Here is a 26,006-nt window from a genome sequence, read left to right as displayed (position 1 = left end):
GAGAGTCACCTCCGGCTGTGAAACTGGGTCTGGGCCAAGGCCCCACCTGGTGTGAACGGAGGTGAGGCAGATGTCAGCCTTGGCCTCCTGGACTCTGTTTGAGCTTCTAGGGGGCCTGTGTTGGCTGGGGCGGGCGGGGGCGGGGAGGAGGAGGAGGCAGAGTCCCGAGGGCCTGACCTGCGCTGCACAGGGACCCCTACCCCCTGCCCACGTGGCCGCCGAGTCCTGAAGATGACTCGGTCCTGGGCCCGAGGGAGGTGGCTTCCCAGGGCACCGTGCCCTCCTTCTCCCTGGCAAACTTCTCTTTCTGCACCCAAGGTCGAGGCAGACGGGGATGCTCTCAGAGGAGGCCTGTTTGGGGGGCCCAGGGGCCCAGGGTAAGACCTGAGCCCAGGCTCTGTTGCAAGAGGAGGCCAGTCCCTGGCCCTTAACAGGCCAGATAGACCGGCTGGGCCCCTGGGCTGAATTTCTTAGCCCTGATCCTGCCTGAGAGATCCTGCTTCGGGGAGGTATCCCACCTGTCTGCTGTCTCTCCCCAGACTTCGAGGAGGGGCCCTGGGGGCCTGGGAGTGTAGTCTGGGGATGGGAGGGGCCCTGGGGGCCTGGGAGGGAAGACACACGGCTTCCCCAGCGGCTCCCAGCAGCCTGAAGATCTGTTGTTCTAGAACCCGATAACTGCCTGGGCTGGGCCAAGATAAGAGGCAGCTGTTTGAAGTCCAGAGAGATAACGGCTTTAGAGAAAGTTGATAAGGGCAGTGAGATGCCCTGGGTTAGGCTCACCAGGCTTGCCTGTTTGCCTCTTGCCAGTTTCCACAGCCAGCACTCCACCCTGGAGCCCAGCACGGCTGGAGCTCAGTGTCACTGGTCCCATCAGTCCTGGTGTTGGCATCCCGGCCTGCAGGGCTCTGCTCTTGCCCCGCAGGGCAGCTCTGGCGGCTGGCATCGCCTTTCCGACCTCGTTTCTTTGCTACCCATTGGGCCTCCTTCCCAAGTGGACTCACTCACACGTTCATTCACTTAACACGTATTTCATGGGTGCCCGCTTCGTGCCGGCATAGTTCTGGGCCGGAGGTACAGTGGGGAAGCCGCCAGGCAAGTCTCTTCTCTCGCAGGGCTTATGCTCTGGGTGTTGGGGACAATAACGCAGTGACTACAGGGAGTGGTGGGTGCAGTGGGGGAAATGGTAGGAGGACGCAGTGCAGGGGAACAAGGGGAGATGACCAGGTGGCTGTGGATATGGTGGTCGGGATGGCCTTTCTGCAGAGCCCTGGAGGATAAGGAGTTGTGAAGGGCAAACTTTTCTGGAGAGGAGAGAGCAAGTGCAAAGGCCCTGGGGTAGGAGCGAGTGCTATCATCTGGGGGACAAACAAGCAGGGTGGGGGGGGCGGGGGGCAAGAGGAGTGGACTGTGGTGGCAGGCAGATGCCTCTGAACGCAGCTGGGTGGGCCCAGGCGAGGAGTTTGTTGTTATTATATGCAGACTGGGAAGCCGTGGGAAGTCGGATCAGAGGGAATCTGACTTACGCTGTGAAAACTCACTTTGGCTGCTGTGCAGAGATGGGGCGGGAGGGGCAGGCATGGGAGGCTCTGCTCTCACATCTGTTAACTTTTTTTTCGGTACGCGGGCCTCTCACCGCCGTTGTGGCCTCTCCCGTTGCGGAGCACAGGCTCCGGACGCGCAGGCTCAGGGGCCATGGCTCACGGGCCCAGCCGCTCCGCGGCATGTGGGATCTTCCCGGACCGGGGCACGAACCTGTGTCCCCTGCATCGGCAGGCGGACTCCCAACCACTGCGCCACCAGGGAAGCCCCAAACATCTGTTAACCTTGAGCAAGACTTGGCCTCTCGGGGCCTCTGTTTTCACAGGTCTAAAATGCAGCTTATTCAACCTGCCTTTCCTGAGCCCCTGCTGTGCCCCGGTGCCACTGTGGGTAGAGGCAGGTGAACGGGGCAGGCTTGGCCCTCCGCCCTCGTGGGGCTTATGTTCTAACGAGGGAGGATGAGGCTGAAAACAGCCAACCTGCAGGGAGGGCCCCGAGGCTGCAGGAATGAGTGGACACTTGGAAGAGGTGACGAGGTGTGGTCAGGAAAGACCCTGGAGGAGATGACCTCAGCCGGAGACCAGGTGCCACCGGAAGGGCCTCCAGTCGCGGGGTCTGGGGAGGGGAGGGGCTCGAGGGGTGACAGCCGAACCCGCTTCCCTGGGCTTCGGGGGTGCTCGACACAGACCAGGGTTTATGAGGGCGGCTAACTCGCAGGGGGCTGGGAAGGCTTGACTTCCTAAGCTGACTGGATGTGGGGACTTGGGGAAAAGGAAGGGTCTAGAAGGTGCCCAGGGTGCTGGCTCTCCGGGAAGTGGGAGCTCTTTAGCCAAGCACTGCGTCCCAGCCCCTAACCACAGGCTGCCCTCGCCTGGGCCCTATCTCCTTCCGAGGCATTGTGAGATCCTCCCCTGCACAGGGCCTGCTCCTGCCGCTTCCTGCACAGCCCCTCGGCCCAGGCCCGGGCCTGTCCTCAGAGCCTGGGGGCCCTGCCCGCAGCCCCTCCGCACCCTCCCACCGAGGCTCCCCAGCACGGGTGCAGACCGGGGACTCTCTGAGGCCACTCCACCTTCTCCCCAGCACCTGTCCTCACCTCTCCGGAGGTTTTGATGTAACCTCGGGGCGTTGCTCTGGACCTAAGTGTTTACTCCCATCCCAGTCTGTCCCCCTACCTATTCCATCTCTGCTGGATTGTAAGCTTCCTCAGGGGAGGGACGGGGAGGTCCTGAGCCCGGGTGGCAGCTACTGGCAGGGAGGCAAGTCACAGAGACAGAGCAGGGACCCAGGTCTGTGGCCCACGAGCTGAAGACCCAACGTCCGGCCTCAGCTGCGCCCGTGAACTTGTGGAGTGAGCTCTCCTCTCTGAGCCTCGGTCTCCCGTCCTGTGCTCGGGGCTGGGTCAGTGATTGTCATATATTCTGAAATACCAGCAACATCTGTGGATCTCCCTAGGGTGATGAACAGATGCACAAAACTTTGCATGTGAAAGGAGGAGCAGGGTCACGAGCTCTCCATCTGTCCGTCAGGCTTCTTCCCCTCTGATCTTGCGACTTTCCTGGCCCAGGGAGCCTCCAACCTGGAAGGAAGGACCGGCTTTAATCCCCACGTGACCTAGGACTGGTTTTTGTTGGGTTCTTAAAAAAGTCACGTGGGCTTCGTTGATGGAGGTAGAGGCGGAATGTGTGGTCTGTATCTCGTGTGTCCTCAGCCTTGGCCTCGGCCTGGACGTGCCCCCGGGTGCTGGCTGGGCGGTTCCCATGTGGGCAATGCGGGGGAACGTGGGGTGGAGCAGAGACAGGGGCGGGAGGAAGCCGGGCTGGAGGCTGCCAGCCAGAGGGCTGCAGAGTGGGGGGTGGAAGAGACTCAGCTGTGTTTCTGGGCAGGGAGTCAGCCGGTGCCAAAGCAAGTGAGGGGAAGAGGCCCCAGTGGGCCGAGGGCCGCCCCCCTCGACTGAGTATCTGGGGGCAGGGGTAGCCTTGGGCCAAGCCAGGCCCCACCTTTCTCACCAGCTAGTGCCTCTCTGCACGTTCACACCCAAGGCGCTGGCAGGGGCTGTAACCTGAGCGCCGGATGCCAGGAGGGGACCCACCCGGCCCCCCACCCGGCCCCCCACCGGCTCCCTGCTACTCCAAGGCTCGTGCAGGCCCGGCCCAGGGAGGAAAGGGTGTCCTCGGAGGGGGCAGGTAAGGATTAAGGGCTCGTGACAGGCTGTCGGGGTGAGGACAGCACCCTGGTCCCCGGCCCCGCCCCCCACCCCCCCCACCCGGCTGCAGCGCCCTTTGATCCAGCCTCTGAAGGCCTGATTATGAGACACAGCCCATGTTTCCACAGAAGGGAGAACAATTGTTTGCAGCCCAGACAAAGGACTCTTTGTACAGCCCTGGGACCCGCTGGGGGAGAGGAAGGAGGCACCCTGGGCAGGGAGGGGGGCTGGGCAGGGCAGCGCTGGGCAGGGCTCCCACCCGGCCTGCCCCTGGCGGGCAAAGGGCATCTTTGTGCCCACTGCCTGCCCCGGGGGCACGCCCAGGCCCGTGCGGGGTGGGAGGGGGCTGAGGGGCCCAGTCTCTGTCCCTGTGAGCGCTGGCCTTGGGGCGCTGAGTCGCCCCCTCCATCGGTGGGGGGAGGGCGGGCTCCCTGTGGCCAGGTTCCCACAGCTGAGCGCGCAGGTGCGAGGCTAGGGGGTGGGGGACTGGGGTGCAGAGTGCCGGCTTAGGAGCGCTTGGAGGACCCTGGAAACGGGAAAGAGAAGGGGGCTGCTGGGGGTGTAACTCTTCAGCGGACTTCACCACCTGCTCTCAAGGCCTCCCTGGGGCCTGGGCGTGGACCACCTGCAGATGGTGCAAGACAAAATCAGGCTGTCGCTGAGTCTGGCCGCCCCTGTCCAGCTCTGCCCAGCCCCGCCGTGCCTGCACCCCCACGTTTGTTGGTTCAATCCAGCCCGTTCTCTCCCTGCCATCCCTCTGTCCGTGTGTGACCAGACCTGGGTCGGTCCTGGCCCTACACCGGCCTCCCCGTCAGGGGCAGCTGTGGGGCGGGGGGCCGGGCTTGGAATCCTATTGGGATTGCAGAGACCAGAATGTGGCTCATTTCGGGGGGAAGATAAGTAGACAGTGCCCAATGCCCACTCCCTAGACATCACTAGCACGGCCTGCTGGTGACACAGAGTTCACTGCTCACCTGGAGAAACAGCGAGACGACCACCTCCGTGGGGTGGGGGGCTGCGGCCGGCGTGGAAGTTTGGTTTAAGATTTTAAGACCGGCGTTTCAGGGCCAGGGGCCTGGAGCAGACCTGGGTAAGGACTGGTGGAAACAGCCAGACAAGTATTTCTGAAGCAAAGGACTCAAAGACTGTGAGGGAGCATGTGTCAGTGAGTCGACGGGTCTTTTGGGAAGCTCCGCTAGTGAACGAGCTCGTGAACGAGCAGGGCTTTTCCCTGCACTGGGAGCGTCGCGCTGGCCAGACGGTGAGAGCGCAGAGTCCGTGTCGGTGTGACCTGATCACAGGCGTGGGGCAGGTGGTCTCTGCCTTAGGGGTAGGTTTAGGGCCTCAGCTCTCCAGGGTTCGGGGTGGGAAGTGGTCCTGCCCAGCGGTGGCCCGGCTACCGGAAGCAGGCAGAGCGCTGGGGGACGGGAACTCTAGGTGACCCAGGAGAGGCCGAGGCCGGGGCTTGTGGGCTGGAACAAGGCCCGCAGGTGCCAAACCAGTCCCTGCCCAGGGACACGGGCATGTTGACTTTGGCAGCCCCTCCCTGGGCCTCCTCCCACCCCAGAAGGGCCTGAAACTGACACTTGGCCTGTCGGGGGCTGGAGACGTTCCCAGCCCGGTCCTGCAGGCGGCCGCCCTGGCAGAGCAAAGCTGGCAGGCGGCTGTGGGGAGGGGCTGGCCCCGGGCCCAGCTGGTTGAGGCCCGCGCTGGGGGCAGCGGGACCACACGCGCGACCTCTTCTTGGTCCCAGACTGAAGACCCCGACAGACAAGGCAGGGGGAGAAGAGGCAAGCTTCAGAGGCATCAGCTGTCACCCTCCGGGGCGCTCGTGGCAGAGCTGGGTCTAGGTGCGTGCCCACAGTCCAGCACCACAGACCGTTTCACAGATGGAGAACCCGGGGCCTGGGGTCTTCAGCAGCTTGGGCGGGCGGCTGGGATGGGATGCAGAGTCAGACTCTGGGTCTTCAAAGGCCAGCTCTGCTGTGCCATTGGCCGCATCCCCCCGGTCCCCAAGACCTCGGCCCGCAGAACCCGGAGGGGAGCGGGGATCACTCCTGTCTTGGCGACCTGGGGGGGAGAGGGAGAAGAGAGAGGAGAGGGCAGCTTGTCCACAGGGACGGGCAGGAGTCCAGACGAGGGGAAGGATGGAAGTGGGGTGGGGGATGGGCGTGCGCACCTGTAGGACGCGAATGCCGCTCCAGATCAAAACTCTCCTTCATCTCGGTCGTCCTTCTCGGGAAGAGATGGGGACAGTGGGATGCAGACCCAAGAGAGCCAGCAAAGGACAGGGATGGGCAGAGCCACGCGCAGAGCTGGGGCAGCTGCTTCAGGGAGAGGTCAGTGGGAAGACAGGGCAGGGGCACAGAGGAGCAGGGCGCTGCGGGCGGGTGGGATGGGGCCAGATGGATCCGTCCTCCTCCGGGTCAGCGCCCCACAACGTCCTCAGGCCCTCCGGCTGGTGGCCATGGCGACGGCTGGCCCAGGACTTTGTGTCCGGCCTCTGCTGCCCATGGGTGGTCCTCTGGCCAAGCCTTGGCCTCTCACAAGCTGAGAGATGCGGTGGGATGGGCAGGGGTCTAGGGGTCAGAGACGCTGATGGGAGGAGCGGGTGGGGGGCCCTGGGCGTCCCAGGCTCTGGGCAGCAGGATATGAGGTCTGGCAGACCAGCGGGGGACTTTCTGTCTGGGGATGGGCAACCGTAATTTCAGACAAAGAGGAAGCCTGGCTTCTACGAACCCCCGAGGGCCACCCTTCTCGCTGAGGCCAGTTGAGGGTGAGGGAGAGCAAGGGAGGGGAAGGGAGCATGGGAGCTTTCTCAGGGCCCCGGATTCCACCGTCGCTCCACACCCTCTCTCATCTGAGCCTCGGTCTTCCCAAAGGGACTTAATTATAATAAGAAAAATCAGAGCAGCTACTGTGTACTGAAAACCCACCTGGGCCGGACGCTCGATTACGTGCCATATTTTAACTTTATCTCTAAAGTTTGCAACGACCTGGCAAGTTAGGTGTTTTTTTAAAAAATATTTATTTATTTATTTGGCTGCATCAGGTCTTAGCTGCGGCACGTGGGCTCTTCGAGGCATGAGGGCTTCTCTCTAGTTGTGGCGCACAGGCTGCCGAGCACGCGGGCTTAGTTGCCCCGCGGCATGTGGGATCTTAGTTCCCGGACCAGGGATCGAACCCCGCGTCCCCTGCATTGGAAGGTGGATTCCTAACCACTGGAGCACCAGGGATGTCCCCAAATTAGGTATTCTTGTACCCACTTTTCAACTGAGGAAATTGAGTTCCAGAGAAGTTACGTGACTTTCTCTCTTGGCCTAGGATTCCTTTAAAGCCCATGGGTCCTGGCTGGGGCTGGTCCTTCCCCCAAGGCCCGTCCATCCTTCCCGGGAGGCTTCACACCGGCCGCACTGGGCCTGTGGGTGGCCACCCCCAGCTTCAGCTGCCCCGGCCTGTGTTCTCTCCCCGTGTCCCCATCCCCTGGCTGTTCTGAGCTTCCCCTCCAGACCACTGCTTCCCTCCTTCTAGGTCTTTCCATTTCAACAGCTGAAACTCTTGACCCCTGAACAGTCTACTTGCTCAACCCGCCCCTTCCTGAGGCTCCTCCCAGGCCCTGTGGCCGCCCTGAGGGCCCCGCTGGCCTTCCTGACCTCGGGGCACCATGCCCCACCCCCAACTCAGTAAGTTCCCCCTCCCCCGCCCACGGGCCTCCCAGAGGCCCCTCCCCTCAGCTCCGCCATCTCTCCCCTGTTTGTCACTGCCTCCACCACCTGCTGGTTTCTTGGCCTCATTCTTTATGGATTTGGGGGCCTGCTCTGGGATCTCTCATCCTGCCATTATTTGGGTGATTTCATAGACCACAGAGAAACGCCATCCACCCAGTCACCTCCTCGTTCCTTGCCCTCGGCTCCAAAAGTCTTCCCTCCACCGTATGTCAGCTGCCCAGCTCCGTAACCACATCCTGTATTTTGTCATCACTAGGAACTGCCCTGCCGCTTAAATCTTGTATTCAAATGTCCCGTGACCACCCCTCCCCCACATAGTTCTGAAACCTCCAGACTCTGCATCTATCTGCAACTTTCTGCTTCTGTCCTTCCAAATCCAACGCAGACCCTCGGCCTGTCACTCCAGCCCCTCTGAGCCCCTTGTCCTCAGCTAGCCTTTTGCCTAAGTCTTAAGTGTTCTTAACTGCAGACAGTAGCATCCGTTCTATGTTAAGCAAAGGGGATCTTTTGGCCGATAAAGATGGCTCCCAGGACTGTTGGGAGGGCCCAGAGTCCCAGCTCAGCTTCCAGGGAAGACCCGTCCAGAGCACATCCACATATCAGGCCCCGTGGAGAAGCTGTGTCAGCCGAGGGCTGCCGCCTGCGGGGCCCCGTCTCCATCCACCAGCCAGCGCGGATCTGCGAGGAGCTTCTCCATGTCAGGAGAGGGACTGGCCCTCGGTCTTTACTTCAGATGCTTTAGTATTGCTCTGCTTTCAAGAACACGCGTTATTTTTATCATTAGAACCGATTTCAAGCAGCTTTGCCCGTTGTAACCTCTTTCTGTATCCAGTGCGACTTCTTCCACTCGGCACTTCTGCCCAGCGCGCCGCGGTTGCCCGCTACCCGGTTTCCAGCCTCCAGCCACGTGCCTGTTCCCCAGTCCCTCCGACCTGCCTTCCATTCTGCAGCCCCTTGTGCCCCTGACCTCAGCACTCTTCCCTCGGGCCCTCTGCGGCTCCCCACTGCCCTCGGGACCGAGCTCTGGCCTCCTCCGCACGCCCCCTGCCATCTAACTCCTGTGAGCTTGTCCATCCCCTCTCCTGGCTCTGGGCTTTTGTAATTACATGCCCTCCGCTGGGAAGGCTCATCTTTGCCTGATTAATTCCTATCCTACCCTATGGAGGTGTCACCTTAGCCGGCACCTCTTCCAGGAAACACTCCCTGACCACACCCCCTGGATTAGCTGCCCCTCCCAGTTGTTCCACAGAGCTCCGTGCCTCGCTGTTTTGTCATCGCCGGTCTCCCCAGCCAGACTGCAAGCTCCTCAGTGTGAGGACTGTGTCTTGTTTGCTGCTTCAGGCCAACACCTAGCAGAGCCAGAGGACGTTCGGTGCCCGTGAAACAACTAAATTAACGACGTGGCCCGAGTCTACCTAGGAAGCAGCATGTACGCGCACAGCAGGCGCTTACCTTTGTACCAGTCTTTGTTTTTTAAACAATTTTATTGAGGAATCACTGACATACAATACTCTGCACGTATGTAAAGTGTACGATTTGATACGTTTTGACATTTGCATACACCCCTGAAACTAACAGCACGATCAAAAGAGCGGACACGTCCATCCATCCCGAAAGTCTTCTGCAAAGTGAGCGGCAGAACAATGGATTTTAATGTTCCAGGGCACAAAAAGTTCATCGATACGGTTTCCGATTCCTCGTCGCAGCAAACCTCTAAGAGACTCCGCTTGTTGAGTTTTGGTGTCGTGTCAGAGGCACCCACAGTGATGCGAAAAGGCTGTTAAGATACCCCTTGCTTGTGAAGCCCCGTGTCCACGTGAGGCTGGGTTTCATTCAGACACACTTCAAACAGCCTATCGAATGCTGACTCCAGCTGTAATCTATAAAGCCGGAGACGAAAGAGATTTGGACGAAATGTAAAACAATGCCGTTATTCTCACTCATTTTTTTGTTTGTTTGGGAAAATTTAGGTCTTTAAAAAAAGGTGATTTCTGTAACAGAGTGGGTTTATTACTGTCATTTAAAAATGGATATTTAAAAAAATTCCTTAGTTCTAATTTCTAATTTGATCAATAGCGATAGCTGTAACCACATAAACAAAAGCTCTTCGGAGTCTTCCATAATTTTTAGGGGTTGTAAAGGGTCCTGAGACCAAAACGTTCGATAACAGCTGACATTCAGACCAGTACTTAGGAGAGCAGGCCCTTAGGCTGGGCTGCCTGTGTTTGAATCTGGGCTTTGTTCTTCAGAAGTTTGCAATAGAGGGAATTTGCTGGTGGTCCAGTGGTTAAGGCTCTGCACTCCCAGTGCAGGGGGCCCGGGTTCAATGCTGCAACTAAGATCCCGCATGCCGCAACTAAGACCCGGCACAGCCAAATAAACAAACAAATGAATAACTAAGTAAATAGGGTTTTCCCTGGTGGTCCAGTGGTAAAGAATCTGCCTTCCAATGCAGAGGACAAGGGTTCCATCCCTGGTCAGGGAACTAAGATTCCCGCATGATGAGGAACAACTAAGCTCGTGAGCCACAGCTACTGAGCTCGCGCGCCTCAACGAGGGAGCCCACCCGCCACAAACTACAGGGCCCGCACATCCTGGAGCCTGCGCGCCGCAACTAGAGAAGAGGAAACCCGCACACCACAATTAGAGAGAAGCCCGAGCTCTGCAATGTAGATCCTGTGTGCCGCACTGAAGATCCCATGTGCTGCAACTAAGACCCGATGTGGCCAAAAAAAATAAGGGGGGAGAAAAAAGAGAAGAAGTGTGCAGTAGAATTTTGGGTAGGTTCGTAATCTCTCTGATCCCTACTTCCACAATATGTAAAATGGGGAGATTATCATGGTACCTACCACAGAAGGGTTTTGAGGACTAAATGCATTAATGCATAGAGAACATTTAGAACAGTGCCTGCCACATAGAAAGTTATGAATGAGACCTAGAGATGTCTATGAATGTTAGACATCGAGGGGGATCGGAACACGCCACCCCAAAATGTGCCACTTTGGCATAAAGATTACTTTGAGCTGAAGGCAATTGAAAAAAAGCAGACACAGGAAAGCTCTCTGCCTGTCCCCTGCCTGAAATCGGGGCGTAAATTCCCCTGTGAAGGTGCCCGCCTTGGTCCCAGGAAAGGAAGAACACTTTTAGTCGCTGGAGATGGAGACGGTGTCAAGATGCGTCTGCACAAACTAGAGGACACTCATCTTCTGTTAGATCCCCGAGATTTACTGCCCCGCAATTTACCTGTTTCTTCTGTCTCGTCTCTTCCCCACAATTTGTTAAAATGGTGTACAAGCCCCCAAGCTAACCACTTCTTTGCATCTTCACTTCTTTTTAAAATTAAGGCAGCTACTTTATTTTGAACAAGAAAGAGGCACGAGCAACTGTAAGCGTCTCCCTAATATGCCAGCTTGTCCACCACAGTGCCCCCCAGCCAGCCTCCCCCACATTTTGGGAGAAAAGCGTCTTCTCTCTGGCCAGTCCTGTTGTCCACTGTCACACATGCACACAAGGCAGGCCTGGCCTCGCCTGGTATCTGCTTAAAGTCCAAGAATCGGGTGCAGGGACTTCCCTGGTGGTCCAGTGGTTAGGACTGCGCTTCCACTGCAGGGGTCTCGATCCCTGGTCGGGGAACTGAGATCCCACAAGCTGAGCGGTGCGGCGAAAAAAACGCCAACAACAAGAACAAAAAATAAAGAAACAAACAAACAAAAAACAACCAAAAAGCAATAACAGACAAAAACAAAAAAACAAGAATCGGGTCCAGATGGGGCAGCGAAGCGGTTGTGTCTGGGGAAACAAAACTCACTCAGTTAGAGCTGAAGGCGTGAGCTGACACAGGGCCACTGACCACTGATACCAAATCAGAGAAAACAAGTGGATTCGTGCAGATTTGCACAGGGGCTTCCATGTAAATACAAACCAGCTTTATAGCTCCTTTCATTAAAACGTATTCTGATCAAATAATCTTGCGAAGGAAAGCTCACCTAGCCTCAAGCCTACAACATAAAAGCAAGGAGAAAATGACATATTTCCTGCGGCTACCACATTCGGGACCTTCACAAGGAGGATCGGGGTGTGCGAGGGCCCAGGGCACTGGCTCTGCTGTCCGTGCCAACACCCCATGTACTGCCCCCGGGGCCTCAAACTGGTCAGCTAGCTGGCTCTGCGCCGTCCACACAAACAGCTGCATAACCTTCACGATGTTCTCATCCAGGTTGGAGCCGAAAAATTCTTGCAGGAAGAGCGACCACGTCTCCTTTTCCAGGAAAATCTGGATCTACTTGTCCCCTCATCTCTCACATCAAAGTATCCACTGCCATCCGAGATGTAGCGAGTGTCCACATCCAAGTGCCCATGCACCTCACAGAACATCTTACTCTTTTCTTCATAATTTGGTAGTTTATCTTTGTATATGATTATTACGTCCACCCAAGAGTAGTTTCTATCTTTTCGGATCTTTTCTAGTTCTGGATCATCCCATCTGTCAGCGTCCAGCTTCCGGGGGCCGGGCTCTGTGCTGTGGGGCTGCCTTGGGAGGTCGGCAACTAGTCCGTCTACCAGGCCTGCACCACGGCTGAGCCTGGGACGCCGAGATCACCCTGACCTGCGCCCGACTTGTACCTGTTTTGTTCGTTTGTTGGTTGGTTGGTTGGTTTGGCTACACTGCGCAGCGTGTGGGATCTTAGTTCCCCAGCCAGGGATCATGCTCTCTCCCCCTGCGGTGGAAATGTGGAGTCTTAACCACTGGACGGCCAGGGAAGTACCTTCACTTCTTTTCTATGAAGACCTTCATGCATATAAAAATTAAAACATTGACATCAAATAAAAGCTGTATGCCTTTTCTCCCGTTAATCTGTCTTTTCCTAGTTTAATTTGCAGATACCAGTCACGGAACCTAAGAGGGTAGAGGAAGTATTTCTCCCCCCGACACTCTCACCGTCGGCAGCAGTCGTAGCACGCCAGACAGCCCAGAGAAGCAGACAAAAAGAGTCCTCGAGGTTTAAATCCTTTATTTGAAAGACCTCTCAGCAAGGCTCATCCTACCTGCTGTGGAATGAGAACTGCCCCAGTGACCGTCAAACAGAAGCACACGTTCGGTCTCTGTCTTCAAGGGGTTCGTAACAGGACCAGCCACACGCAGGACGGAGGGAGCCGGTGGGACGCGCACAAAGCTCCAGGACCGTCCCCCACTTACCGACTTGTGGCCCCTGCGGTGAAATGCTTTCACACGTGTTTTCTGACTTTACCCTCACAAGACCCCTGTGCTAGCTGGCAGGGACGGGGCTACGATCCATATTTCCAGATGCAGAAGCTGGGACCTAGCTTCTGGGACCGAACGTCAGCGGTAAAGATGAGAAAGGTCCTCAGGGGCCTGTATGGTGTTCCTTCTGAAACACTGGGTGATGTGCGTCACGCAGGAGATGGACGGTCTGAACACCGGGCTGAGAGCTGTCTGTCCTGACCACAGGGCTGGGACCTGCCAAAGAAAGCCTGCTCCACTGCAGCCGCCTGTGGACCCCACCAGCCCTTATCTCCCCAGCCCACCTCAGCAGGCACCTTCCTCCCCCCTCTCCCTTCCCCAGCCCCTTTAAAGCAACCACAGGAGATGCCCGCTCTGCACAGTAACATTTTAAGTGTGGCTCACGAGTGCAATCCTGTAACCACCGCACCACGAGTTAGAGCATCTCCTCAGTTTCCCTGGCGCTCTGTCTCCCTGACGTCAGCCAGGGCACCTGATCCCGGAAGCCCAGGGTGTGACGTCACAGGGCTGGACCGGCTCTGCTGGGAGGACGGTCCAGCCTCTGTGCCCCAATGGCATGTCTCTCCCTCCCTAAACCTTTCTCCTCCTCAGGCCTGAGGTCGCAGGTCCGCTGCCCCCCGCTGCTGCTGCGTCTGGATTTGGGCGCTTCCCGGGCTCCCGCGACCCCCCAGCTGCCCTCGTCCCAGACCGAGGTCATCACTGCCGCGCCAGTCTGCCTGATTGGCTCCCTCAGGGCCACTGTCTTTTCAGTTCTGTTTTCTGGGGGCTTAGCCCACCCTGTGAGGCTGAATGATGGTCCTGATACAGAGCGAGGTGCCGGCGAGATCCGCCTCGAGGTCCAGGGTGGATGGTTGCCATGATGACTCATCCTCAGTCCCCCTCCCCCTCTCTCCCACCTCACGAAAGCCCCTGGGACAGGAAAGCCCTCCCCATCCGAGTGAGGACTGTGGAGCAGCAGGGCCCCTGCCCGGGGGTGCACGCAGCCCCGGGGGTGTGGGCGGCCCTGGGACACCGTGCACGTTTGAGGTTCACGTTTGTTCGTGTTTGGGAGGAGGGTCTCCAGGTCTCTGCCTCTTGACCCTGGGCACATGGGGCTGGGGGTTCACTCCCTCACTCGCTCTGGGGGTAACAACCCACCCCTCCCCCCAGGGACTCTGAGACCCTGGGAGCTTGATTGATGGAAATTTCCTCCACGTTCCTATTGAATTTCTACTGAACTCATCTTTGTACATTTACTGCCCTTTGTTCTCGGCCCTCAGGGTCCCGGAGAGGAACTTTCCTCGCGGGGAGGCTCTGCCGCCCTCACAGCCAGCGTGGTCTTTCTCCCCGACAGGTTTCTCTCTCGCTGCCCACCCCCCATCCCCCGTGGCCCCCGCTGGAATGGAGCTCTCCATCAACATCCCACAGCACAGCTGGGAAACGACCACAGGGAAGGGTAACACGAAATCCTTGGCTGGCGAGACAGGGCCTCCTGTCCAGGCCTCTCAGCCTTGGGGAGACTGTAACATTTATTCTTCAAACGCAGACACTCTGGCGGTGACAGGGACACTACGAATGACCAAGACAGGACAGCAGCACACAGCGCGGCTGTCCTGGGCTCCTGGGCTGTGCGGCCAGCCAGGCGCTCTCCTAGGCCCAGATCCCAGAGAGCCCACCCCTTCGTGCGTTCGCGCTGTGCACGTTTCCTCTTCCCTCTGCGGGGAGCTCAGACGCAAGAGGTCCCTGGCTCAGGGACGCCTGCAGTCAAACGTGGGAGGTGGCGGATGCTGGGATCAGAAAGGGGATAAGCCCCGGACAAACAGCAAGAAGGAAGGAGCAGAGAGGGCGGCCGGGAGCCCGCAGGAGGCCCTCACCCGCCGGGGACGGCTGTTCGTCTGGGTGAGCCCCCGGTACGAACTGTGAAGAGGCGCGGAGAGGAAGCGCATTGGTTTGGGGTAACAGAAATCTCCGTCCTCCTACTGCCACCCCGAGTGCCGTCTTCCAGAGGCGGTGGCTGAGTAAGCGGAAGGCAGGGACCCTACACTGTTCCGAGCTTTGGCTAATTAACGCTAGAGTCCCCTTCTGGGACATTCCATCGTCCCAAAATTGAGCCCTTGTTGCCACATGCCAGGCCCTGGGCCGGAGTTACACACAAGTCATTCCACTTGATCTTCCCAGCAGCCCTGCGGGGGACCTGTTTACACAGGAGGCTCCGTGAGGCCAGACACCTGCCCAGGGCTCAGCCGAGGTGACAGGCTGAGATCTGCTAGAATGACCCGAAACTCTGAATTCTCTGGATTCCACCGCTCCCAGCCACAATACCAGCAGAGCCAGGGAAGGCCGACTTTACGCTACTCCTGACTTGGCCCGGGAGCTGACTCAGTCGCCCGTGGGAGCAGCCCCGGGAGGTGAGGGGAGCAGGAGGTGGGCAGCAGAGGTGCCTACGAAGTTTCGGGGGGCGGAGCTAGGTCGTGGGCCCACGCAAGCTCAGACCCGGATCCCTCGGCCCCCCTCTTCCCGGGTGGAAAGTTACTCCCGGCAGGGTTGGTCCAGCCCAGCCCGTGACGTCACACCACTGGGCGGGGCTTCCGGGGACGGGGGACACCCGGCTGATGTCAGCCCAGTGCCCAGAGCAGCCCCGGGGCTTGACGGCATCTCTGCGATGACTGCAATTGCAAGTCTCTTTCCCCAGCGGGCAGTGGGTCTGACCCGGGCAGGGCAGGGCAGGCCTGCTGGAGTTCTGTTCCCGGCTCTGGGATCTGAACCCGCAGCTCAGAAGTCCCGGGACCACTACTATGCTGTGTGTCTATAGACAAGTCACTTGCCCTCTCTGGGCCATCTCTAGGGTGCAGCCGCCTAACTCGATGAAACAAAGAGGTTGTAGGAGAGATTTCTGAGGACCTTTCAGGAGTCCCAAAGGAGGGGGTGTGGGCCTGGTCCCCCACCCTCCCTCCCGCTCCCCTCCCTGGCAGTCGCGGATCGAGAACGTGACTCATGCGCTCCCGGCACCCAGTTTCAGCCTTGGCCGCCCCAGCCCGGGGCCTTTCCTTTGCTGTTTACTCCAAGGAGCAGGTGTACCTGGGTCACCTCGCCGTGGGCGGGAGAGATGTCGGGCTCTGGGCCCCGGGGACACTGGTGCCGTCTGACCCCATCCTTGCGGGTGGCCTGAGGCCGGCACGGGGGTCTGGGCTCCCCAACAAGGGGAGAGATGGGAGGGGCAAGCGGAGGGTGCCGCCCCCGCCAAGGCCCCTCGGCAGGTCTCACCCTCCACCCCCTCCCGCCCCTGCCCGGTGCGGAGTCCCCGGCTATCTGCTTGTAATCTCTCCCCGTCTTCCGGCCTCTGTGGCCATCGTGGTTTCAGTTGTCACACGCGCAGGGACGCACACACACACACACCCCAGAGCTGCTTCTCACGTTGAGCTGGGAAGGGCAGACCCACCCAGCCGTGCCAAGAAGGGAGGGCAGGGTGTGTGTGTGGGGGCAGGGGGCCAGCAGCCCAAGTGAACCTGGGGTGGAGGAGGGTCGGGAGAGGTGCGCTCCGGGAAGCCTGGAAGCTGTGGTCAAGGACAGTGAGTCTGGGGCCTGGCTCGGCCACCACCTCTCCCTGTGACCTCGGTCACGTCATTGCTCTCTGATGCCTCATTCTCCCCATCTGTTCGAGGCGGGGGCTCACTGGGTGAGCTGGGGGCGTGCACGGCCCAGAGCCAAAAGCTCCTTGTCTCTGAAGGGGGACAGACACTGTCGGCCGTCGCGGAACAAGGCGACAGCCGGCCCTTCCCGTGTGGGCGGCCCGAGACAACCCCCGCTCCAGACCACAGAGCGGGCGGCAGAGCCAGGCAGGTGGAAAATTCCCCCTGGCGTTCTGCCCAGATGCTGTGCCCGCCTGGCGGGCGGGAGCCGGGTCTAGGGCACCGGCGGACAGTCTGGCAGCCACAGGGAGCTGGCCAGGGCCTCCCCAGCTCAGCGGCGCCCCCCACCCAGACACAGAAATTGTGTTCTGCTCAGGTAGGCAGACGGAGGGCGAGGCTCTCGGTGGTTTGCTGAAACCTCGGAGCCTCTCAGAAGTTGCAGGCCGGAGTCAAGGTGGTCGTACGAGGTCCTCCCCGTTCCCAAGACGAGTGGCCCCAGGACCCTAATGGAGGCCTGGCGGCTGCAGCGGTTTGAGCGGCCAGGCGGACAGAGGGCTTTGTCAGGTGTGGAGAGGCGATGTCCCTGTGTCTGCTCCTACTGGCTGCCGGCCTCCACCTGGTGACCTTGGGCAGTGCACGTCCCTGTCGAGGCCTTGCTTTGTCCATTTGGGACGGGGGACAGCCGTCAGGCCCGCCCTCCTGGAAGGGCCTGGGAAGTGAAAAGCTCTGTGGGTGCATGTGACGTGGGACTGGGAGGCAGGATGTGTCCCCTGGGCCGCAAGCCCGGGGGTCCCTTGTGTCTGAAAAGCCAGGGTGCAGGACCCTTGCACCTGCCTCTCTCCTCCTCTCTGCCAGAGCCTCAGAAGATTGCCAAGTTACCATGACAACACCTCCCTGCCCATCTCCCTGGAGGCCCTTCCCAGAGCCCGGAGCTGGTTTCTAGAATGTTTACCCACAAACATTTTTATGCTGCTGGTCAGTTCAGGTGGGTCTTTGGGAACTGAGGAAACCCCTTTGTGGCTTTGCCAGGTTTCAGTCAGCTGGCAAGCTGGCCCCTCGAATCGCTCCCATGCGGGGCCGTTGGACCCGGGTGGGCTGCAGCGTCAAGGTGCAGCGAGGTCGAGGTGAACCCACGCCCCGCCAGGAAGATTACCCAGAGGGCCTGTCCCACTGACCCGGAGTCAGCAGCCCGCGAGTGTCACTGTGACACGGGGAACATTGTCCGTCTGCGCCGGCAGAGAAGGCAGTAAAGATAATGCAGGGCATGACCCCGGCTCCATGACAGCCGCTCCAGGAACCCAACCGCTGTGACTCACTGAGAGCCAATCAGGAGGCTGGGCCAGATGCCTTTTCCAGCCAGACACACCTGGAACATGCCAGCCATCTGTTGGACCACACCCCTGCCCCGGCCGTTCAGGAGAGAAATATAAATCTCCTTATACAGCTGCATGTGGTGAGCTCTGTGAGTCCGCCATGGAGGGCGACACACGCTGCCCCGTCCTGAGCACAGAGGCCCACAGACGCATACACGCGCACCTGCACAAGTGAGATGGGCGCTCCCTCCTGCCCCTGCCAGGGTTGCCGCCATCTCCATTTCCCTCCGCCCCCTGGTGGAGATGGGCAAAGGGAAAAGGTCCGGCAGGTCGCAGTGTCCAGTGCCAGCTTTCTATAGACTGTTAGGCCAAAAGGGGTCCAGAATTTTCCCTCATCCTCTGGAAAAACAAAAAACAACCAACAAAAGCAAACAGGCAAAATGTCACCTCGGCGTCGTCCGCGGAAGTTCCTCTGGGAATTCTGGGGTTGGAAGGGACTGAGAGTTCCCCTAGCAAAGCCACGTTTCATAGGTGAGGGTCGGGGGCCAGTGAGGGTCCTCCCCCCAGGGGAGGCAGGGGCCCGTGCTGTTGGCCAGGTGGTCTCGCCCAAGTTCCAGGAGCCCGGCCAGACTTTGGCCTCGTGGGCCCACCCTGGAGGGCGTCCTGGGCCGTGGCGGTCAGACACCCCCAGAGGGAGACCTGGAGAAAGGCAACGCATCCTGGGACACGCCGAGGGCCAGGAGGATGGACCTCCTGTCGGTTCCGCCGTCAGAGGCCCAGGCCGAGACCAAGCGCTGCTGCTGGTCATACGAACGTGGCTGCATGCGGAGGGATGTCCGTACAGGGAGACGGCACAGTCGAGGTCCGTTTCAGAGTAACCCTGGAGGTTGAGGAAACCCGCACTCACATTTCCAAGCCCCCGGGTTTTGGGGCGCTTTTGTTGTGAGTCCTGAGCCCTGAGCATGGCCTCGGCTGGAGCCAGCACGGCCCTGCTGTGTAGGAAGTGACACAGCGTCAGGATGTCAGGGGCTGTGCTGGGCCGGGTCAGCAGGCACCTGCCTCCCTGAGTCTGTGCTCATGTCGGCGCAGCAGAGGACCTCCTCCCAGCTCCTAAGATTGAGGACCCAATCCAGTGCAGTCTGCAGACCCGCAGACTTTGTGCTGGTCTGGACAGGAGAGAAAAAAAGCGAGTCCAGGGGGGATCGGGGGGGGCCAGATTCGACCCCCGCAACCAGGGACGTCCAGAGTGGGGGGGTCTTGCCTGGGCCGGAAGCCATTCTCTTCGTCCACAGGTTGTCTCACCCCAGGTCTGGGGCAGCTGGCTTGGCCCTGCTTGTTCCTGCAAGCAGAGGCTGGGCTGCGATTCCGGGTGGGAAAGACCCGGCCGCGGTGAGGGCTCCGAGGTTGTCCCTAGCCTCCCTTGCATACAGGGAGGAAATCCACCCCGTCTTTCTCCCCTCCTTTGAAGCACTGCCCCCCTCTTCACCCCAACCTGGGCAATGACTGAGTAGGGCATGCAGTGACTTTTCACCCTAGGAGGGGCCCTCAGGTGCTGGGCTCCTGGCCGCGTGGCCCCAGGGCCCTCAGCGCTCTGAGTCACAGCCCGTTTCCAGGCAGGCCGGACGGCAGGCCCAGGCCCTCCCAACACGGGGGCTCCAGGGGGACCGCGTGCACGTAAGGGTCCGGGGCCACCCGAGGGTGGCTCTTCGTGGGACCAGGGGATGAGGAGGGTGTGAAGGAAGAGGTGGGCGTTTATGAGGAGCCCACTTTGTGTCGGGAGCGCCCCTTAGCCATGCAGTTTGACGTTCAGTACAACACTTTGAGGGAGGGTTTACAGCCAGGAAGGCTGAGGGTCAGAGGTAAGGTGACTTGCCCCGGGCCACACAGCCTGAACCCTGCGTGGCTCCATCCGGGCTGTGTCCGGACCACCCTCCGACCCCAGAGCGGGAGGAAGTGAGAGCAGCTCTTGGGCTCAGAAGGTCCCCAGAGCAGAAGCCCAGCCATCCTCCCTCAGCACCCCAGCCTGTGCCCTGATGCCAGCCGGGCAGGTGCCACCCGGGGGGGGCCGAGCCCTCCTCCTCGGCTCGGCTCCGTGTTCGTTTGTGCTGAGCCTGGCTGGCAGCTTGTGGCAGGACATCAGGGCGAGAAGGCCGAGAGGACACGGCCTGGGCACCTGGCACTGAATAATCTGCTCGTCTCAGCCCCGCCGCCTGAGGCTGTGTGAGTGGAAGGGGGGCGCCAGTGCCAGCACCTGGGGGCGAGGGGCGAGGGGCCTGTGCTATCTGGAGCTCACCTGTCTCCCAGACCCTCACCACCCTAGCAGAAGCTGCAGTGGCTTCCGGCAGGCCCCCCTGTCACAGTCACGGCCGGGCCTTGGCTCTCCCAGAAGATTTCATTCCGACCCTCCCCGCCCACCCCAGGGCTCTGGAACCAGGTTCCGGACTCCAGAGAGCCCTCTAGCTGCCCGAGGATGGGAACCACGTAGAGGTTTCTGTAGGGAGAGCTACAGAATGTGCAGGGACTCAGGTGCCCTCCTGCCCGGGATCACCTGGGGGGGGGCAGACGGGGAGGAACAGGGTGGGGGGTTGCCCTGCATGGGCTTCCCAGGCTCCTCCAGCCTCACCCCACCCTTGCCCTGCCCCTCAGTTCCTGGTCTTGCAATGCTGGGGACCAGGCTCCCTCCTCCCGCTGGGTGGCCCTCTGCTCCACCAGCAGGTGGGATCTTGCAGGTGGGATCTTTCTGGAATCAACCTTTCCTCCCCACCAGCCACCTTCCTGCTGGAACTTTGGCTCCACCTCCTTTCTGCCAAAGGAGCCTCCCCTCTTCCACCCGGACTCTGTTCCAGGAGAAACCCCTTCTTCTGCTTTTTTTTTGTGGTACGTGGGCCTCTCACTGTTGCGGCCTCTCCCGTTGCGGAGCACAGGCTCCGGACGCGCAGGCTCATTGGCCACGGCTCACGGGCCCAGCCGCTCCGCGGCATGTGGGATCGTCCCGGACCGGGGCACGAACCGGCATCCCCTGCATCGGCAGGCGGACTCTCAACCACTGCGCCACCAGGGAAGCCCATGGGAGAAACCCCTTCTAAGGCTCGTCTCTAGGAAACGTTCTTTGATTCCCCAAGACCGGCCGGCTGGCCCCAGCATTCCCGTTCTGGTCACCCTCACACACATCCACCTGTTCTGCTCCTTATGGAGTTGAATTTACGTCTGCTGACCGCTTCTCCCACCTGGATCCTGGGTGTGTTCTGTCTCCTCCAGGGGACAAGTGGATTTTCCTGGAGTCACATTTCTAATACAGGAGCAACTTCCACGTTCGAGCCGTCTAAAACTGGACGGGGCTGCCTGGGATGGAGGGACCTCTCTGTCAACGACGGCTTCACAGGTGGCTGGTTGTGCATTAGTAGCAGGTGCTTTTGAGTCTGGAACATAGCAGGCATCGGTAAACATCTGTTAAATAAAGGCCAGCATCACTCACTCGCCTCCTACAGTGTATAAGTATCTCATAAAAATCTGGGATTTTGTTCTGATGGGGCCAGCCAGTTGGGTCCCAAAGTTATGCTGCTGTGGGAGGGTCCTTACCGGGAGACGCTAACCTGGAGGGCCGTCTTTAGGTAAGAGGACCTGACTTCACCACGGGAAGAGAGCCTCGTCTATGGTGAACTCAGGGTGCTGAGTGCTGGCCGGAGCTCAGCGGAGGTGCCCTGGGGTCTGGAGGGCGGGATGACACGTTGCAGGCCAGATTAGCGGTTCTTCATAACAGGCTGTGCTTATCTCACCGTGGCATCCTGAGCCCTTCCCTGTGTTTGAACAGCCCAGCCTTGCCTTGGCTGGGCTGTGGGAGACAGAGGGGAGGTGATGAGACCTGATTGGAACATGACAGTCTGGGAGAGCCAGCACCATGCTGGGGAGAGTCCCGGGGAAGGAGCATCTTGGGGTGGTGCGAAGTCTTCCCACTGACCATCTGGGCCGCTGTAAGTCTTCCTTCTGTGGAGGAGGCCAGGGGTTTCCTCGCCCCAGCTCCTTCACTGAGGGGACGTTGGGATCCCCGAGCAGGGAGGACTTGGTGAGTAGTTCTGTGCCTCTGCTGACTGTTCTTTTTTCCTTACACACACGTTCCAAGCAACTCCTGGATGCCAGGCGCTGAGGAAGCAGACGGGGAGACAGGCCCTGCTCGTCAGAGCTGGGTGGGTCTGAGGTCCAGGAGCTCCCCACGTCAGCATTCCCTGTGTCTGCTCCCTCCTACAAGCTCAGCCTCCATTCCACCCTGTCTGTTCGATGCAGCGGGCGTTCCTGAGGCGCTGCATCGAAATCCTCTGGAGGGTTTGCTGAAGCGTGGGGTGCTGGTCCCGCCCGAGTGTCTGCTTGAGCCGGCGTATCAATCAGGTCTCCAAGGCGGGCGATCGAGGGACCACGCTCAGTACAGTGGAAACCGTGCCTTCACAATGCCCACATTCTACTGCAACAGCGTCCTTGTGAGACCTCAGGTCCCGGTGATACTCCTGACCTTTTACCCAAGAGAAGACTGAAGGGCAGAGAGATTCCAGGACGGCACGGTACCCTCTCCTTTTCCCGTGTCCTTCCTCACAATTTATAGCTATGCTATTTGGGGGTTAGTTTTTTCAGTGGCCGCCTCCTTCCTTGAATGTGAATCTCGGGGGGCAGAGGTCATGCGCATGTTGTTCACTGTTTCCCGAGTGTCTACGACAATGCCTGGCGCACAGTAGGTACTCAGAGGGCATTTGGACGAGGAATGATGACTGATGGCTGGCTCGTCGTAGAGTTGGGAGCGGGTCCTGACCATCTGACTTTTAGAAGCACACCTAACCATGGCCCTTCACCTGTCCCCCAGTGCCCCTGGGCCCCAGGAGCCTGGAGCCCAGAGGGCTGCCACAGTGGGGCCCCGAGGACACCCCGCCCAGGTCTGGTGCCAGATGGAGGGGAAGGTGTGCGGTGGGGGAGGGCTTGTCTCAAATTTACCCCCGCCCCCACCTCTTTGACTGCCTCCTACCTCTCTGTCCTTCAATTTCCAAATCTGTAAAGTGAAGGTAATGACAGCACCTGCCTCGTGAGGCTGTGGTAATAAGCGAGTTACCATGGCAACAGCTTATCCTCATCTAGTGCTTCCTGTGTACCAGACACTGTTCTAGTGATGGACATAGACGAGCCCATTTAGTCTGTTACTGTCCCCTCGTTACAGCCGAGGCCCAGAGAGGTTGAGTACTTGCCCAAAGTCACACAGCTCGTAAGTGGCAGAACCGTTGAAGAAGTCATACCTGGACTGTGTGGTTCCGTTCGCTGGACAATGCTGGCTAGTGGAACTTGTTCAAGAAAACGTCAACTCTGAACTGTCTTCTCGGGCGGCACCGCCCCGGCAGCCCCAAGGCCCTCAACCCGCTCCACGCCAGGGGACAGCCCCAGTCCCGTTCCCACCGCCTCCCGCCCCAGGACCTTCCCTGGCCAGCTCACTGGGGAATTCCCAGGGGGCAGGATGGGGAATTCCGGGGATGGAGGAGAGCCCGTCCTAAGGGCTGGGAAATCTTCGCCTTCCACGTGGCCTGCCTCTGAGTAGGGGACCAGCTTGGTCCAGGACAGGAGTTTCGGCTGGGGAGGCCGACCCGCGAGGGGGCCGAGTTGGGCACCCCAGGAGGGTGGGGTGGAATGGCAGGTGCATCTCCACAGCCCCCGGGGTCGGCCCGGGGAACCCACCCGGTGGAGACTCCGACAGCCGCAGCGTCTGTGGGCAGGGCTCAGAGCGCAGGCAGCCCTGAACTTCCATCTCTGAACATCTGGTTCCACCTAGTGGCCTCTGACATCCCCACTGCCCCAAAGAGCCAAGGGAGCCCAGGACTGGCAGGCGGGGTGCCCTCGCAGCGGCCAGGGTTTACAGAACTCCTGCCCTGAGGTGCAGTTGGTACGGGATATTCAGAGCAGAAGCAGCAGAGGGCTGACGGGCTGGGGTCGGCGCTGTGCTGGTGTGTGCCTGGCCCTGGCGCTCGATTTCTCTGGTTGCAGTTTCCACATCTGAAAAATACGAGAGTTGGTGTAGAGCCTCTTCAGGATCCCTTTTGAACTTCTGTCAGGCTATGCAAAGGAGTGGCTAAGAATTTCAGCTTTGGAGTTGGACAAACCTGCAATTTGGATCCCAGCTGTGTGTCCTTGGGAAAGTTACTTTCCCTCTCTGAGCTGGGGTAAGCATGTAAAGATGAAGTATGATGACTCTACCAAGCGTTTACGGTGGCCTGGCACTGGTGAGCGCTCACTAAATGGCTGGTGATGACTCTGTTTGCCCGAACCACCACGAGGCAGGTGCTGGGTTTCAAGGACAGCAGCTAAGTGCCGGCAGCCGCAGGTGTGAAGGCGCTGACTTGCTGCGGGGTGGGCTGGGGGGCAGCCCTCCAGGATTCGGGAAGCACATTCTGAGGGTGGACTCCAGGATGCTCAGGCCAAGGGCGGGGCACCCCGTGCATCTCCTGCAGTCCTTCCTCGGCCCTTTCCTGAGGCCGGAGAGGTGGAGGTAGGAGGCCTGGCCTCCCTCTGCCGTGGAGGCTGGGGTGGCGACAACGAAGGGGCCAGTTTGGTCCTTGTCTGATTTCTCGATGGGCCTCTCATCTTCGCTGTGACACTCTGAGGCCCAGACAAGCCTGGCCCTGCAGCCCCCATGTCCCTGTTCCCACACGAAGAATAAACAAGAAGAAGGCTGAAAGGTAAGATCTTCCGGAAGCCCAAGATGCTTCCCTTATCTTGCCTGAGGGTGCACGAGGTTTTTCTTCCTCCGCCCCCTCCATCCCCTTTCCCTGGACCCCTGTTTTCACACAGCACGTTGGGCCTCTGGGTAGGACAGAGCTTTCTGGTCAGAAGGCCTTCTCGGAAAGTCAGTTCTGGGTTGGTCCCACTCCGGGAGCCCCGGCTGGTGTCTGCTGATGGACTGTGAATGACCTTTGTCTCTGGCCACCCAGATGGCCCGCCTTCCCTCTCTGGCCTCGAGGGAGCGGGAACCCAGCCACTTCCTCTCCTCACTTTCTCTTCGTTTTCTCATGAGTGTGGGAGCTCCTGGGGCCTCACCCTGCGCCCTCCCCGCTAGGTGTCTGCACAGCCCTGGGCAGCCGCAGCCCCACCTCTACCCCCGTAACTCTGCATCCTGCTGCAGCCTTTCTCTTAGGCCGCAGGTGCCTCTTTCCTGCATCTCTACCCAGACCACTCACCTGCACAAGCAGAGGTTTTCGCCCAACCTCACACCAGACTCCTCACCTTTCCTGCCCAGGTGAGTGTCTCGCTGTCACCGCTTTGACCTGTCCCTCCCACGCACAGCCTTTGGCTTTCCTGGACTCCGCTTCTCACCATCTTCTAGACAGCTGCGTCTTGACAGGTGCCCCTGCCCCAGGCTGCGTGACCCCAGCCGTCGTCAGGGATCCTCCCCAGGGACGTGCTTAAGCCACGTCCTCTGCTCAGCAAGCCGCAGTCCCCCAGTTCCTCCAAGGTAAGGCGTACACCCCGGGCCTGGCGTACAAGGCCCTTCCCGGTCCTTCCTCTGCTCGCCTCCCAGGCTCCTTGCCCTCACGCCCCTCCCTGCTCCCTTGCTGGCCGCCTTGCTGTCCTCGAGCTGCACCCTGCTGTCGCTCCCCCGTGGCTTTGCAAATGCTGCTTCTCCCTGAGCACCCTTCCTTCCCTGTTGTCTGTCTGGGGAGCTTGAAGCCGCTCTTCAAGGTCCATTTAAAAGTCGCCCCCTCTGGGAGGCCCTCCAGATGCCTCCAGCCTCCTCCGGGCTCCCTTGCCTTTCATAGCATCCATCCCTAAGCTATAATTATTTATTTACATATTTATTCCCCGCCCCCCCGCCCCCCCCCCCGCCCCCCGCCGCACTGCACTGAAGGCTCCTTGATGGCAGAGGTCTTTCAGGTTTTTGTACCGAGCGTCTAGAACCCAGCAGGTGCTCAGGAAAGACCTGTTGCTGCAAACGTCCGCCCGCCTTGTGTCCGGATCAGAACGCGGTGCTTTAAGTTTCGGGCGGCCGTTCCTTTCAGGGGAACTTTGTGTGGTTCGTGGGAAGCAGGTGGACCCGTGCCCACTGAGAACAGCGATGGTCAGAAGGTCTGGAGTCAGGCCCAGGCCCCGGGCCAGCTGGGCCAGGTTTAGCTCTGGGTAAGTGACTGGCCACCTCTCCAGCCCGAGACACGGGAATGAGGGCGCTCGCCCCGCAGGGCCGTGGTGAGGGTTCATCCAGAAGCCGGCTGAGTGTGGGATCTCATCAGGTTCAGTAAATGACAGCGACAGTGATTATCCAGCCTCCTGAGGAGGGGCCGGCGCCCTGCCTCCACCCCACCCTGCCCCCGCCCCCGCCCCCGCCCCCCAGGA

The 26,006-nt window shown here is 59.8% G+C and overlaps 1 long non-coding RNA gene across 1 annotated transcript; it reads left to right on the top strand.

The window, feature by feature from the left end:
- The first annotated feature begins 24,632 nt into the window (after positions 1–24,632).
- On the top strand, positions 24,633–25,982 carry LOC132515642 (uncharacterized). Its single transcript, XR_009539153.1, has 3 exons — positions 24,633–24,915; positions 25,003–25,131; positions 25,676–25,982. It is a non-coding gene; the product is annotated as an uncharacterized LOC132515642 (long non-coding RNA).
- Positions 25,983–26,006: the final 24 nt, after the last annotated feature.

The sequence above is a fragment of the Lagenorhynchus albirostris genome, chromosome 2 (assembly GCF_949774975.1).
Source record: "Lagenorhynchus albirostris chromosome 2, mLagAlb1.1, whole genome shotgun sequence".
NCBI lineage: Eukaryota > Metazoa > Chordata > Mammalia > Artiodactyla > Delphinidae > Lagenorhynchus > Lagenorhynchus albirostris.
This window is presented reverse-complemented; position numbering and strand designations above follow the sequence as displayed.